The sequence below is a fragment of the Corylus avellana genome, chromosome 2 (assembly GCF_965113065.1).
Source record: "Corylus avellana chromosome 2, dhCorAvel1.hap1.2, whole genome shotgun sequence".
Taxonomy (NCBI): Eukaryota; Viridiplantae; Streptophyta; class Magnoliopsida; order Fagales; family Betulaceae; genus Corylus; species Corylus avellana.
The window spans coordinates 20,881,025-20,897,303 of NC_142491.1; the positions used below are offsets into that span (position 1 = coordinate 20,881,025).

General features: G+C 37.8%; 2 pseudogenes across 1 annotated transcript; both read right to left on the reverse strand.

Annotated features, from left to right (window-relative positions):
* Positions 1 to 3,976, reverse strand: LOC148587462 (regulatory-associated protein of TOR 1 pseudogene; annotated as a pseudogene).
* A 1,815-nt stretch (positions 3,977 to 5,791) lies between these two features.
* LOC148587463 (calcium-dependent protein kinase 26-like) lies at positions 5,792 to 14,790 on the reverse strand (annotated as a pseudogene). The gene is made up of 8 exons (XR_015911412.1): positions 14,517 to 14,790; positions 8,819 to 9,570; positions 8,556 to 8,722; positions 8,317 to 8,469; positions 7,593 to 7,708; positions 7,181 to 7,348; positions 6,150 to 6,383; positions 5,792 to 5,947 (listed from the first exon to the last, which is right to left on the reverse strand). The product of XR_015911412.1 is annotated as a calcium-dependent protein kinase 26-like (transcript).
* Between the last annotated feature and the right edge of the window lie 1,489 nt (positions 14,791 to 16,279).

Below are 16,279 nucleotides of genomic sequence, written 5' to 3' on the forward strand. Positions count from 1 at the left end.
CTATAACATAATAGATGATATCTCACCAGAAGCATATAGATATCCGGACTGCTGTTCCCAACCCACAACAGCATTCCTACTTCGCACACTAGGTTTATGGCCTTGAATTGAAGAGAATGCAGTTACACGCTTTTGGTTATTCTTCAGATTATAATCTTTCCAAATTCGGATATTTCCATGAGATGAAGCAGCAAGAAGTAAGCTGTCATCAAGCTCATTTACAAGGCAGAGCTTACTAATTCCTTTTTCAGGAAAATCATGATTATCAAAACTGTTGAGCAGGGTAGCATCCTTATAATTCCATACCCTGATCTGTTCATTCTCATCTGCAGCAATAACAATAGGGGAGAAAGGTTGGAGCAGTATTGTTTTGGAACCAGTTTCGACCTCATATCCTAGCTAACAATTGGATTATTAAGCTTGCTAATAGATGAGTGCTAGCATTTTGCTATGTGCTCCAACGCAAATTTCTCCCTCTCCTCTCTTCTAGCCTGTGTTTCTTCACTATCATCTGATACAATAAGAAGTGGCTTGGAGAAGTAGCCACAACTCCAATTGTAGATTGTTGATTGTGGAAGCAGACTGGGTTCTGAAGCCCCAGATGATCCCCCGGCACCACGAAGTGGGTCAGCTAGTCCTGTCTCTAGAGAATTCAACACATGAGGCCTGAACTCCAAAGAATAAACTCTTTGAATTCCCATTCCTACTAAATAATTATGTCGAAGAGGGCTGACAGAAGAAGTTTGAAAGGTTAAAGGCAAATGACTAGCATTCATCTCAAACCATGAAGATGATCAAGCTAATCCAACAAGAGGAGTTGGAGATGCTATTGTTGGTTCACCAAATTGAACACCACTACTGGACTTCAAAGGTTTTGCCACTACTTGCTCAATCCCTATAATGGACAGCACCCGTCGACCAAGACTCGCTATGCGTGGAGATGGATCCTTGGCTAATGTACACATAGCCAACACGTATTGTGAATACATAACATTGTCCAATGGTTTTGACCTTGAATGGTTAACAACCCCATTGCTGACACCATCATTCAATATTCCAGAATAAGAATGTAGAGATGAATCATCAGACAAAAGAGAACCATGCTTAATGCCTGAGTTCGCAAGAAGGCTGCTGGTGGAGACCCTTCCATCTCGAACCACTGATGGATTGTCATTGCTGACTCTCAACAAAGAACCAATCTGGGATGAAACAATATTTGCGTGCGGCTTGTACTGGTTTGAGTTACCATATCCACTACTGCTGCTGCTTATATGAGCAAAAGAAGGTAAATAGTTGAGCAGAGAATTAGGCAGAGGTTTCCAATATGCAGCAGCAATTGACTTGAGACATTTGTTGTGGCCGAAGGCAAAGTGAGACAGAGCCACAGCAACCTCTGCCTAATTCTCTGCTCAAATATATATGTTAAATATATTGTGGAGAGCGGAAGCTAACAATGGACTACATTGTATTATTCTTTTCTATATTATGATGATTACTTTGGCCTCTATATATAGAGAGGCTAAGAGTGATAAGCAAAAAACCCTAAACTAATTAAGGTATGGAATAAATCTAGAAAATAATATAAAATATTCTAACACCCCTCCTCAAACTCAAGGTGCAAGCCTGAGTTTGAGCTTGAGTTTGGGAAAAAAAAAGGGAAATTATGATTTTTTTTTTTTGTTTGGTCACTAGAAAATTCACTGAAGTGGTGGCCGGAGGCAAAGGACGGTGGCGGCGGCAGTAGGCTGATGGCTGGCTACTGGTGGACTTGGGCCAACTTGATGGAGTTGGGTCTTGAATTGGAGCCTTATAGGATAGGGTAGATTGAGCCGGTTTGATTGGGCCAAAATATGCCAAAACCAATGGACCATTGAATATGGTCTGACCCGAAATGATATGAATCAAGTCTGACCCGTTGAATTGGGTTGACTAATTTGGACTGCTTGGATAGATTCATTTGAACCCGATGACCCGGTTATAAACTGGTATTAGATCGGGTTTGGGTTGAGAAACCAAGTGGGCCGAACCGAATTTGAAACCCGTTGGATCGGGTTGAGGCCGTTCGAAACCGAGTTGACAAATTGGCTGGCTACATGGGCCAAAATGGCCGAAACCTGTGGACCGTTGAATGGGTCGGTCTGGCCCGTAAGAGATGATTCGGTTCTAACCCGTAGGATCGGGTCAAAAATATTGGATCCAGATGAGTATGATATATATTCGGATATGACATGTGGCAGAGGCTAGGGCTGACATGACAGCAAATCTAAAGGACACGTGGCAACAGGGAAGGAGGAGAAGAGTCTGGCGTGTGTGGTGCACGCGCCAAATGATGCGGCCATTCGCCACACATGCACCACATGCGCCAAACCCTAGCTAGGGTTTGGTGCACGTGAGGCGCTTGGATCACACGTGCCAGAAGGTGGCCGGCGCGTGGACCTGCGTGGGACGTGTTGCCGGCACGTGGAAGCGTGTGGAACACCATTGGAGGCGTGTGACTCTCGAACATAATGTTCTAGAGGCGCATGGAAGCCTAGATAGCTGAGATCTCTTTGGATTTGGACTAGGAGGAGTTGATCTATCGTCTTAAGTGACGGCCAGAGAAATACCGGAGAACGAAGACAAGCCGCTAAAAGAATCCGGTTAAGGGCCAAGCCAACACTCACAATGAGGCCGGAGAACGGAAACTAGCCATTAAAAATCTTGTGAAGAGCCAAACCTCATTGTGGCAAGATTTGCCAATGAATAGAGTCGTGGATCACAACAAAATTGGGAGATCGTCATACGATAATGCTAGAAAACACCATAGAAATGTGGTAAGACTTTTATTGAAAGCCACAGAAACAGAAACGTGGCTCTTATATACCATGTTAAATTACCAGTTATTCCAAAATCTTAAGCTGACAGGAAGAAGTAAATTTAATTACTTAATTATTACTTTAACACCCCCTTTACGTGTGGGTTCAAACTTCTTTTTAATAGGTGAGGCCCAACACGTGGAATATTTAATTCAAATGGGGGGGTGACTTGATAGAGTCAAGGTTCGATCCCAAGACCTTTGACTCTGATACTGTGTTAAATTACCAGTTATCCCAAAAGCTTAAGTTTGTCAACTGTTAAGCTTTTGGAATAACTGGTAATTTAACATGGTATCAGAGCCAAAGGTCCTGAAATCGAACTTTGACTCTTTCAATTCACCCCCATTTAAATTAAATATTTTACGTGTTAGGCCTCACCTATTAAAATGGAGTTTGGGCCCATACGTGAGGAGAAGTGTTAAAATAATGATGAAGTAATTAAATTTACATTTTTTTTTATCAACTTAAGTTTTTGGGACAAATGGTAATTTAACACCATATAAAATCATAATATTTGGAGAATAAATAAGGCAGTTTGCCAGTTTATAGTATAATGAATGTTCAACTATCAATAGACATGAAATATAATTTTACAATCAAAATCACGGTATACAAGAGAGTAATTCTGGAAGTCCCTCTTGTATTCTTTCCAGAATGATGTGGCTCTTAAAATTATCATTTGATCAAAATCTAATAATGAACAATCATAAGTCCAATGGTGATTTTAAGAGCCACATCATTCTTGGAGGGACAAAAGATGGGCTTGTAGCATTACTCGTGTACATGGTATCAATTTTACAATGAAAAATGCTTTAGGTAGCACAACTTTTACTAGAAGGTAATTTACAAATTCATGTGACAATTCAATTTGTAAGAAATTTACTATAAGGTCCTTTTAAATCATTAAGAATCACATGCTATTAAGAAAACATATACTCATGTGATAAACTCAAGGTTTTTGTAAGGAGTCGCACAACTGTTATCGTTCGATCGTCGTGGTGGTCATCGAATGACTCTCCACTGAGTTGTATTAGCTGCCGAGCCACGTCCATCTCCGACTCTAAGAAACCAAACCCTTTCTGGGTTCTTCTAGCTTTGCACGTTAACGCTGATTTTGCCATTATTTGCCGATTGAGAGAGAGAGAGAGAGATTGGGTATCATGCTTTACGTATATATATACACGAAGATAAGGCCTATTTGGGATTGCATTTGAGGAGCCTAAAAGTTTTTTTAATACTTAAAAAGTCCGTTTGAAGAAAAAAGTATTCGTTTGGTAAAGAAATTACAAGCGCTTTTAAGGATCCAAAAAGCCTAAAAAAGACCAAAACGCATTTTTGGCTAAAGCTTAAAAATGAAGCTTTTGCCTAAAAATGCTTTTTGACTTAAAAACTCTATTCCTCAAACACAATCTCAAATAAGCTTTAAGGGCCTGTTTAAGATTGCGTTTAAGGGGCTTAAAAGTGCTTTTAACACTCAAAAAGTCCGTTTGAAAAAAAAAATATTCGTTTGATAAAAAAATTAAAAGGACTTTTAAGGATCCAAAAAACTTAAAAATGGCCAAAACACACTTTTGGCAAAAACTTAAAAATGAAGCTTTTGTCCAAAAGCTCTTTTTGACTTGAAAACTTTATTTCTTAAATGCAATTTCAAACAGACTCTAAGTGTCAAGTTGGTTGGTTGTTGCTAGATAAGTTATCCGTAGTTAACAAGGAAAGAGGGAATTCTCTCTCTATATATGTATATTATTTTGTAATCTGCTGTACAATTTTTATTCAATTGAAATGAGTAACAGTCAAAATTAATCATTAATTTTTCTTTTTGCAATGCCTTTACTTATTCAAAATTTGATTTTCACTGACATGTTATCTCAATTATATAACAGTTATATAACAGTCTACAAAATAACATTATTATTATTATTATTATTTGGGTTTGGGCAAATTGAGAGGCTTATTTGGATAGATAACAGTAGGCTCACAAACATCATATACATGTCAATTGTCAAAGGTCTAATATGTTTTTTTTTTTTCGTCTAATATGGGTAATTAGGATAAATAATTGTAGTCCATTTTTCATAATTACTTTAGTGTTGAATAGTTAAGCCCCTTCTAGTAATAGTGAGGCCCATTTTAGTTGTCAGAGTTGTAAGCTAGCTAGCCTGGCTTGCTAGCTTGGCTGTTAAAATGGTTGGAAGCTGAGCCCAACCATTTGTTCAGAAATTAGGACAGCCCATTTGTTTTCCATTTTGTCCTTACATTTTCCATAAATGTAAGGACAGCCCATTTGTTTTACATTCAATCAGTCAATTTTCAGATTTCATTTCATTCAACCAAGTTCTTCATTCCTCATTTCATTTCTACAATCCAGATTACCATTTCCATAAAATCATTCAGAAATTATGAACAAAATGGAGATGTGTTACAGAATCAATTAATCAAAGCAAAGAGACATTATCCTTTTTCTTTCAGATATAAAAGGGAACCTCCAAATGAAAACAGCAATGAATAATTTAGCAACTTGAAAAGCTGTAAAACTTTGCTCTTGGAAGTCTATAAAGCTTATACATAATATACACATATTTTCTTCAGTCATACAGCATGATGAATACATTACACAGTAAATTCTCAAGCACAGAACCTCTGGGACCCAAATCTTCTGTAACACAAGATAAGGTTTTCAAACCAAAGAATTGAAATTTGTTTCTCAATATTCATTAAAAATAAAAAATAAAAATTGTTTCTCAAAGCTTCATCACTAATTTTCTTCTGGCTTTCCTGCACAGCAAGCCGATGTGCCAAGTCAGTATACAGGACTGCAAGTTTAGAAGCTACAGCTTGATAATCATAAAAATAAAGAGGTCTTTTGGATGTTAATAAAGAAAGCTTTTGTGCCCCAATTGTGTTCAGAGTTTGAATAAAATCATTATTGAAGGATATTAACTGTAAGACGTGTAAGTCATCTTTGCTGTGAGCAACCAGGACCCCCAGATTGAACCTTTGCTCAAATTCAGATTGTGTTGTATTTGCCTTCCAATTCTGTCATTGCCCTTTTCCATTAAAGCAACAAATTCACGATAATCGATCCTTCCGTCCTAAAACAACAAATATACAAAAGAACATCTGAGATTGGTCAACAAACTAAGAGCTCAAATAGATATAAAAAAGGAAATACATATTATTTGTAAGCTTTGACAAGCCATTCAAATTGTATTTGTTCAGTTTTAAAATTATATTAGAGTGCATGAACTTTTGTTGACAAAAGGTTCTCTGCTTAAAGAGAACAAAATGACTTACATTATCTTGATCAACATTTCTGATTGTATCTTCAATATCTTCAAGAGAAATACCACTCATGCTATGTTCTTCACAAGCCTGCTGGAGATCATCAATTGTAATGTAACCATTTCCATCCTTGTCAAAGTATTGAAATGCTGCAATAAGAAGTTCCCTGCCTTCTAGTTTGTTAAGAGGAATTGTTGCAGCTATAAACTTCCCATAGTTGATAGTCCCACTGTCGTCAACATCAACCTACACAGCTAAAATAACCCACATAAACAGAAAATAAGAAACCCACAAAACAATATTATAAGCACAATAATCCAATACAGCAATATCAACCATATATTACAATTTAATGTTTCTGTCCAATGTCCACCGATTTGCTGTTATGATAAAGGAAGAGACATCATAACTTCTTGAATTTCCCAATAAACTTTCAGACAATGCAAACATTATTGATTTCTAACCATGCAAATTTCCAATCAAAAGGCGCATTAAGTATGTTATGCAGAAATTGAGGGAGTCGACGTTCATCAAAAGTGGTACATACTTTGCACAAGTCTCCACCTTCAGAAAACCCCAACTAATATTAAAGAAGAACGTGACAAATAAGATACCTCAGCTCTAGTGCTACAATCACAAGTGCATACCATTAATGGAATGTGATTTTCAGGATCAACTTTAACCAAAGAATGATTTTCCAAGTCCCTCATCTAACATGACATCACCAACTTAATTGTCAATATAAATTACGAAATGATTATCCGAAACATAGAATTGATGTGGATTCCAATATCCTAAATTCAGCCGCAGACATGCAATATATCGGAACACAAATGAAACGATAGCATAGATACATTCAAGTTATGGACATAGGTCAACTAATTGAAACAAAAACAGAACTATTGAATCAAGAAGAAGAAAAAGAAGATGATGATGAAGAAGAAGACAAAGAAAATGAACAAAAAGAATTAGATGATGATGAAATACAAAACAAAGGCAATAAACAGATCACACAAGTATTAGCTATGAAACGAACTTCTTACGGCTTCCATGAGATGAAGTATTTCTGAATTCCTCAAGATAGAGCCATATCTTCGCAAACCAGCTTTCAGTTTATCAAATGTAATTTCACCACTGTTATCAGTATCCATCGCCTTAAAAATTTCTCTCAAACCGGCAAGCTCCTCCTCAGGAAGGCTTTCAGCTATTACCTGATAGCACAAAACAGAGACAAAAAAGTTCTGTCAATATGAATACTAGATTTGGTATTTAAAAAGAGCATGGAAAAACTCAACATCAAACATCAGTATGCTTTTCAAATAAACAGCTAAATTGGTGCAATCCTGTATCTAAAAGCGTACACACACAGCTAGCACACTCGGTGTGTGTGTGTGTGTGTGTGTGTGTTTTGTCCTTAATTATATTTTTATTCCCGAGTCATGCACCTGTACTTACCCATAAAGCCATCTTCTTTAACTTCTTCATTTCAGAGAACCGTTTTATACGAGAAAGTACAACTGGATCCGGTGCTCTATCAGGAGCAACTCCATCTTGACATATCCAAGGATGGCCTAAACAAACGCTTAAGAGAGATAAATCTCAATTCATCATGAAATTAGTTCAGATAACAAGTAAATGCAACCAGGCGCTTAAGAGAGATAAATCTCAATTCATCATGAAATTAGTTTAGATAACAAGTAAATGCAATCAGGTAGCAAACTACATTATTCTAATCTTTCAAAACTAGGAAAACTCTGAATCAGATGAAAGAAACATATTACAAATACCTATTCAAAAGCAGTAAGATGTAAATAAAAACAATAAATCACATATACTTGATTCAAACATATTACAAATACCTTATACAGTTCATTCAAACAGACTAAGGTTGCATTTATAAGTCTTTAAACATTGATTGCATAGTAGATCAACCTGCAAATCTACTTTACAAGGTCTAAAGTTCGCATAACACTGGAAAACACCCAAAATGTAGTGCCTCAGCAGCTTATACATTTTTTACAAAATGATGGTAATGCCTAGTAGTCATGCAGGATGTAATAGCAACATGGAAACACACATCAACAAAGGAAAAAATATCAGTTTAATGCATTCAGTCTACATTAGATTTCCAAATAATAGGGCAAGATCATGAAGAAAATGACAGAAAGGTTAAACATACATACAACTTCATGAGCAGTCAAACGTTCGGAAGGTTGAGAACATAACATTTTCCGGATTAGGTCCTTTGCACTGACAGATACACTAGGCCATGGGTTTGATTCTAAGTCAATATCTCCCATCAACACCACATCAAATATTCCCTGCTGTGTTTCTGAATTACAAAAAGATAAAGCCTTCAGCAAACACACACAAAATGAAATTTTCACTCGTTGGGGTAATATACCAAATCACACATACCTGCCCAAAATGGCGGCACATCACTTAGCAATATATACAGTATGACCCCTGCTGACCGTATGTCTGCTTCTGGCCCATAATGCCCATGGAGTACCTAGGGAGCGATGTAGCATGCGCTTGGAACCGTATAACAAGCACTTGGAGTCATATTCATGAAAACTTGGCCCTACAAATGAAGTGTTAGACTCAATAAAATTGTCTACAAGCAGGAAGCAGCAGCAATAACTTCACAAATTGACAATAAGTATCTTGTTAAGTCACCTGGTTTGAAGAAAGCAGAGCACCCAAAATCAACGGCTTTGAGAGAGGAATCATCATATCTGTCAAGCAACAAGTAGGTCTCAGGCTTTAGATGCCTAAGCATAACCCCAAACGATTGGCAAGCATCAACAACCTCTACAATGATCTTTCCCAATTCAGCAGCCTTCCTCTCCATGTAATGCCCCCTCTCGATGGTCTGGTCAAACAAGTCAACACCACTACAAAGCTCCATCACAATATGCACATCCAAGGGATCCTCATAAGCACCCATGATGGTCACAATATTCTTGTGGCCCGCCAAATGGTGCATTATCTGAATCTCCCTCCTCAGATCCTCCACACCCACCTCAGAAGTCAACTTCCCTTTTGAGATTGACTTACTGGCATACTCAATCCCCGTGGCAATGTCGATGCATAAATAAGTAGTTGCTAATCTTCCCCGTCGTAATTCATGACCAAACTCGTAAAGATCATGAACGTTAGCAGTCTTATGGCCCGACACATAATAAGCTTGGTTGTCAACGCCACGCTAATGATGGCTTCTTCCTTGGTGGGAATAATGGCAGGTGAGTTTTCATCGTTGGAGAAGTGTTGGGCAACAAGCTGCTGGGTATTCGAGCTAGAATTGGAGTGGTCGGGATGGGTGTTGCGCCGATAAGATTTCCCCTTGGTAGATTTGCAGATTCCCATGTATGGAAGATATTGTTCCAAACTTCCAAACGACACAGCCCTTGAATTGCTTACCCATCAGCAACTATATATGGAAAACAAATGTGACACCATATACCCATAAAATAAAATTTTGAGTAACCAAATTCTCAAAACTTTATTTTTCCGACGGTGAGAGATAACCCCCACACTGATCGATCTACAATCCTTGGCTAGTGAAGACGAGTAAATCTGAGTTTTAAAAACTAGATCTAGATCTAAAACAAAACCGCCAGAAACGGAGTTCGGAAGAGAGTACAAAAAAGACACCGAACACTGCTACCATGAGAAAGAGAGACAAGAACAAAAACAGGAAAGGGGAGGAGGGAAGAACAGCGAAGAGCCATTCATCCCTCCTTTGTTTTTTCTCGTCGTTGGTGTCTCACACTGATTTATAAACAATCAAATATTTTATTATTCTTTTAATGAACAAACTTCCTTCCATTTCTCATAAACATCATTTTCTTGTGCAAGTTTGTAACATGTGTTACAGCATGGTCCATTTTCGTATATTTTAAACTTTGAGCAGCGCATGTTGGCTTGTCCCAAGAAGCCATCACAGACTCATTTTATCATTGTAGGAGAGCTGCCGAAGTAGAAGCTTTCATAAGTGAATGATAATCGGCTGATAGGCTATGTGTGCAATAAAGTGTGGTTTTGCTATGTTCTCCACAAATCATAAACATTATATAGTCGACTTATAACAAGTAATTCAATACATGTTATAATAGAAACTAAATTTAGGATTCCAGAGAACCAAAAAAGACCATAATAGAAAATAAATCAAATATACAAGACACAAAGATTTAAGTGATTCGGCTTAACAAGCCTAAATTCACTGATAGAGGCGACTTGGAGGAAATTCACTATTAAAAGATAGAGTACAAAGAGTAACATGGAGAAAATCACTTAAAACCCCAAGTCTCAATACACCCAAATTTCACTCACACAAAAAAATAAAATAAAATAAAACAACAAAAGAAAGAAAAAACCAACAAAAGAGCAAACTCTCTTTTTCTCTAAGACACTACAAACTGTGAGAAAAATAACAGAATATATTCTAAGAGAGGTTGACCTCCTTGGCTGTTTGTTTGATCGTTTCTCTTCTTGAATAAAGAATCGTTTGGGAATGGTGACTGTGTGTAGGTAGGGCTGGCAAAACGGGTTGGCATGTCAAATTCGTGTCAACCCAAACACGAAACGTTGAAGTAAATGTGCCGAACACCCAAACCCGAACACGACACGACACGTGAACACGTTTAAACGTATATATACAAATTTGAGATTAAAATAAAAAATAATATATATATATATACGTGTCGACCCGCGGGTTGACATGACCCGACAGGTTTATTAAACGTGTCATAAACCCATTTATGACCCGAACCTGTTTAACCTAAACCCTAACCCTAAAATTACGTGTCGGGTTTGCGGGTCATGGGTTAAATTGCTAGCCCTATGTGTAGGTTGTCGGAGAACAACGCTTGGGCCCCACAAATCGGCAAAAATTAATGCTCTTTTAATAACATTAATAAAAAATAAGTAGATGGCGCCTCTAACAACAGAGAGCATAACACTCTCTTCTCTCTCCTCTAGAAATCTCCCAAGCTCCTCCTCGGCAACCTTGGACGGCTTCCTCCCCCCCCCTCCCTTTTCCCTCTATTTCCCTTTTCCTCCCTCCCCCTCCCTTTCTTGCTTCTTTAGAGGCCAAAATCGTCTCTTTAGAGATCCTATCCGCCTCCTCGGAGGCCTTATCTAACGCTTTAAGCGTTTTATCTCTATCCAAAAATTGCAACGCCCCATCCTCCACCGCAAAACCTCTGACCACCACCATCATCAGCTGCTCCAAGTTTGGGTTTCGCATTCTTCTTGAAAATTTTGGATATGTTTCTTTCAAAATCTGTTCTCTTGATTTCAGGAAGTCTCGGATGCTCACGAGCCACTCCACAGGGTTCCTGGCCGTCTCTGCCATTGTCTGCCACCAGCGTCCCCTCCATCCGGCCACCATGCGTCGAAGCGTGTTCAACACGTGCTGGAGCGTGAGGCATCTTTCTCGCCGCTCCACCTCCATCCACCACCTACGCCGGTCTCTTGGTTCCCTCATCGGCTCGTGGCCCTTTGCGTCTCCGACGTTGCTATTTTTTGGACATTTTACTCTGCTTTTCATCTTGTAGTTTTATTCTGTAACGTTGTTGTGTTGCTTTCTGTTAAACCCGATCCGGTTAGGCTTCAGACCCTTCGTAAGTGAAGTGGATCTTTTTTTCTTTTATTTTTGGAAACCTTTTTTTCCATTGTTACTGTGCATCTAAATCACCATGGCTTTTTTGAAAGTCTTTTTATATGCTTGATAGGGGTAGTCGTACTCCAGATGGTAGTATCCATCAGATTGCGCCGCAGCAAGGGTTTTCTTGGGCTACATTCGTAGATGACTTCCATCTTCACCTACTTTGAGGAGTTTGTAGTCTGTTTGGATTGGGTTAATTTGTCTAAGCTTGTTAGCTTTATGTGTCTGTCTTGTAACCTTTTTTCTGCTTTAATGGATTTCGGTTTGTTACAAAAAAAATAAAAAAATAAAAAAAAAGTAATTTTTACATATTTTAAAAATATGTCATTTTACTAGACTAATGCAAAAATTAGGCCCAAACCAGGATTTGAAGCTAATTATTGTCCACCAGGAGCATTTTCATTTAACTTTGTATTCTTTAGTTAAAATTTGGTTAAATGACTCACATTTTTAAGTTTAATTAGCAATTTTTTAAAAGCACCGCACAATAAACTCTCTAAATCTCACTCTATTCTATTTAAATATATTTTTCCCTCCATCTTTATTTTTTTTTATTCTTAAAAATACCCATGTAGAGAGAGAAAAAAGAGGGAGAGAAGGGAAATAAATATAAAAATGCGTGAAAATGAGATACGAAGGAAGATCATTTCTCTAAATATAAAGTATAAATATGACAAAAATTATAATAGAGAATATGAAGAGAGCTTAAGGAAATGAAAGTTTTAGCTAAAATATCGGTAAGAGAATAAATTCTATCAAGCTTTAGTGTAAACCCATTATTTTACATCCTCTAATAAAAGTTTGACACGGCAACTTGAAATATTAAATAGAATGAGCATGGAAACACCAAATCTCGCAATTAAACTCATAGATTCAGAGAAATAGAGATTAGCTTGCTAACTGGTTTGTAGTTAATTCATACAAACCATTCTAATAAAGTGACACGTGTCCCCAAAGCATGTGAGATGCACATATATTCCAATAGCATGTGTTTTTCATATGTTTTTTTAATAGCATTAATCAAAAAAAGAGAAAAAATTGTTGTCAATATTTTGCCCATATTTTCCTGTATCATCTTACAAATCAACCATTAGATTTGTGAACTTATGTCAATTGTATACCCTTCAAATCTAATAGTTGATCTATTGACTTTGTAAGAGAATATGAAAAAAAAAAAAATATGGGCAAATTATTGATACCAATCATTTCTCATAAAAAAGCATGTGATAATTACATGTTTTAAGGACACATGTTACTTTATTAGATTGATTTGTATAAATTAGCTACAAACCACTTTGTAGCTAATTTCTGTCCCTCAAAGAAGTATGTGAAACATCCAAACACAATCTTTTTCTTGTCTTTCTCTTTGTTGGAAATCTATGCCTCAATCTGTCTCTGCTATGAGAAAATGATTTCCGGTGGTGAAAACATCTAGATTAATTCAGGACATGCCCTTCGTGAGCTCGGCTACATACAAGAGCTCAAGCGTGATCCCCAATATTCTCCGTACCCCTTTTCTTAGTTTCTTTTCTTGTTCATTTGCTTTTGTTTGGCCTTTTTGTCCCCAATTCATACCAAAATATGAATTGGGTCAATGCGGTTAAGAGGAGAGGTGGGGACGCTGGTAGTGATGGAGGCTAAGAGGATAGGTGGGGATGCTGGGTCGTTAAAAGAGAAAATGCAGGAATTCAAAGCTTCAAAAATTTTCTTCCACGCTTCCAATAATTTTCTGGGTCACTAAACGAATTGTAGAGCAAGAGAGAGTAAGAAGAAATCACGAGTAAACCAAATTTTCTGGTAGATAAACCCGTTGAAAGCAGTCTTGAACTCCTTCAGAAAATTTGAGAGTATAAATTACCAAACCTCTTCCAGATAACTGCCCACAGCCTCATCAGCAATAGAAGGATCAACTATAAAATCAAAGAGTTCACGAATTGTCATAACAGCTGCACCATGTTTTTTTTAAAGAAATCCTGTTTAATTAACTCAGAAAAGAAAAACCTTAATTCTATGGTTTGTCTAAAATCCAATATTATTTTGGATTTAATCCAAGTTTTAGTTTTCCATTTCTACAATCTTTAATTTATTCCCAAGTTAAATGCCAAGATGTAGCGTCTCTCTCAGAGGCAAAAGCTTAAGGCAAGGCATTCACAGCCTACCCAAACTAATATACAGAAAGATTGTGCTTTTAAGAAGCAACAGCTTAAGGCAATAATTTCAGTCCCGTATGGATGAGAAGTAAGCTCCCATGCCTTATTTAAAATTCTGCCACAAGGAAGCATAACCACACATAAAATTCTGTAATAGCATTGTGAGCAGACATTTAAACAAGCCAAAAGTAACGAGTCCTCTCAGTAATCAGCACTCATGCTAGTTAAACAGGAAAGAAAAATAAAAATACCTACACCACAAAAACTCACATCCAATAGTTCTTCTATATATACAAACGTGAAACGTCTTAACCTGGTAAGGCGGCAACAATATTAATTATAGTTTCTATAGTCATTGACCAATGCAAATATCAAATTTCATTTCAAACTCATTACTCAAAAGCTCTAAAATTCTTACCCATTTTCGAAATAAAACAAAACAACCACCAATTGTAGATAAACAAACAAATCCAAACAAAAACCAAAGCAAACCCATTTAGGCAATTACATCATAAATAAAGAAAAATCTAATCGTCATATGTAAACATGTATAAATACCTTCTTCAACTCGGGGGGAATCGTCGGTGGTGTGACGTGGGTTGCGTTCAGTGGTGATGTCGTTCAGTGGGCGTCGCCGAGAAAGAGAGGAGTGTGGGAAAATGGGGCAGGTGAAATGGGTGGAGGTGGCTGCCCGAGCTGGTGCCGTGCCGTGGTGGGTGGGCTTCGCCGGTGCGTTCAGTGCCGGTGGTGGGCGGAGGCGGAAGGTGTGGGATGTGATGGGCGGAGGGGAGAGAGAGAGCAGAGTTTTCTGGTAGTTATGAAGGTGGGGTCCATTGTAAAAGGAAAATGAAGTTGGGTAACGGTGATAAGTGAGCAAGCCGGCGGCTTATATAAACTCGATTATTAAATGAAATGTATCATGAACACAAATCCTAACTTGAATATTCAACGAAACAATCTCAGCTCGATTCGATTAAGCTTGTATAAGTTAAGTAATACATAATTAATTATAAATCTCATGATTATTAAAATCTTAAATTTGTATTTATATTTAGGAGTTAGAAAATGAAAAATTTTAGACTCTTCGTGATCAAAGAGAGAAAGAGCAATTATTAAAAAGACTCCGATTCAATTAGAGCAGACCTAAACGAAATGAAGAAAAATCAAGCAAAAACTATTGAGAGAGATTGTAAAAGGCAAAAATTGTTGAAGAATCAAACATACCCAAACACTATTACTACCTATCTGGTGAGCGAGAGTGGGATAGTAGAAAATGAGAGTTTAGGTGAAAGATGTGCTATGACTGGTGAGGGAGATTGAGAGAGACGTTGAAAAAATATTTTTTTTGTAGGGGGCATTGTCCCAATGTAGTCTGAATACAATCTGTTAACTTGTCCCACATTGCTAAGAAAATATCAATCCCCAAGTTTGTTTATCTATAAAATGATGCATATCATCTCTCTTTGAAACCAAGTACTTTGTTGTATTGACTTACGCTACATACTCAACTAGTTAGGCTAAGCAAATGCTCATATGCAGGCTGGCTTCTTAAGCTATTTTTATTTTTTTTTATTTTTTTATTTTTTAAGAAAACATTAAATATAAGAACAGTTCGACTCGACTTATTATGAGTTCGTGGGAGTAAAGTCTAACCAATGACCCCAAAAATGAGTAAAGTGTAACCCTCGAAGGTGATCCCCTTCGAGGGAGTCAAGTGTAATTTATGACCCCAAAAATGATTCACGGAAAACATTGCATACTTTTACTTAGAGGTGTTTTTATGAGCGTGTTTAAGCGCTTGTCTCGTTCCCACTATCTGCAGACTGCAACGCTCCTCACCTCGCAGCCGGTCACCGGAGAGACAGCAGCGCAACGATCGTTTCACACGCTTGCACACCTCCACACCTCGTTTCCAGTCACCGGAGATACAGCACCGCACGCCGTTCAGACGGTCAGCGGCACTCCCCCGGAGCAACACTCTAACAATTAACATCGCACCACTCAACCACCGGAGTAGCGCCCGCTCTCCCACTGCACACTTCGACGGAGTTCCACACCTTGTTAGAGCAACCCAACCACCATGTTAGGGCAGCCAAACCACCGGACGCAGCACTACAGGAAACGACTGAGCAATAGCCCACTGCCACACACGGCATCGCAATCCTCCCACTGCACAGCGAAACCTCCCAAGAAAGAACCGCTCTGATAAAAGGTATTTATCGGCTTTTGTTCTTTTTCCAAGTTTTGCTGAGCATTATTTGTGCCCTTGGTGTTTCATTGACCATTGTTTTTGTTAGTTTCTGGTTTGGGTTATTATTTTT